Source organism: Daktulosphaira vitifoliae, unplaced genomic scaffold (genome assembly GCF_025091365.1).
Source record: "Daktulosphaira vitifoliae isolate Bord-2020 unplaced genomic scaffold, ASM2509136v1 Scaffold_5, whole genome shotgun sequence".
Classification (NCBI taxonomy): domain Eukaryota; kingdom Metazoa; phylum Arthropoda; class Insecta; order Hemiptera; family Phylloxeridae; genus Daktulosphaira; species Daktulosphaira vitifoliae.
Window position 1 is genome coordinate 4,929,351 of NW_026099576.1, and position 956 is coordinate 4,930,306.

Sequence of the window (956 nt, forward strand, 5' to 3'; positions counted from 1 at the left end):
AAAAAAAAAAAAAAAAAAAAAAAACACATCATAGTAAAATTAATACCTTCTCCGCTTTGCATCGAAGCTAAAAGAAGTAAAAAAAAAGTATTATGTTGTGGTAGCAAAGGAATGTTGTTAGGTGTGTTTGGGGTTCGGGGTGTGAAAGGGGAGAAATGTAACACAGGTGGCCAATGAGGAAATAATAATCGTAGCGGGCGTAGTGTAAAAAGGATGGGCAGCAATAGAAAGTAAAAGTGGCTATAGATACCGGGCAGTGACTACAATAAAATGAAATAGAAAGGGATCTTGGGGTATGTATGCTTGCGTAAAGACGTCTAATGTATGAATAAGATGGAATTACAAAGAAGAGTCACTACCTAGCACCTGCACAGAAATGGGGAGATTATCGTTTCCGCCAAGCATCGTTTCCGCCAAATCTGAATAAGGTCGGTTTTTCGTTTCCGCCAAACCGATAGTTTATACCTGTCTACAAATAAAGGCTTGAGAACCACTGGTTAAAATATTTACCAAAATAACCCGATAATAATTATCTACTTTTTCCTATTCTATTATTGTTAGTTAGATAGCAGTGTATTGATAGGTATATCGATAAATATTTTGCCATCCGTTCTTTTTTATTTTACTTTTTTAATTAAAATGTCATTTGAATATATCAGAAGTAAGCGGGGCCAACAAATAATTTTATTGAATAATTTTATGTTTCGTTTTACACATAAAGCAATACAAACGGGTTACATACCCACATAGCAATTTCAATATATTAATATTGTCAAAATATTCTTATAAAATACTTTTAAAAATATTTTGAAGCAAATATTGTGACAATATCTCATAAATATAATAAAAAATATATTCTATTGAAATATTTCTATAATATGCTCACAAAATAATTTTTTAAATATTTGTTTATGTATATTTTGAGAATATATTAAAGTGAATAAATACAGTATATT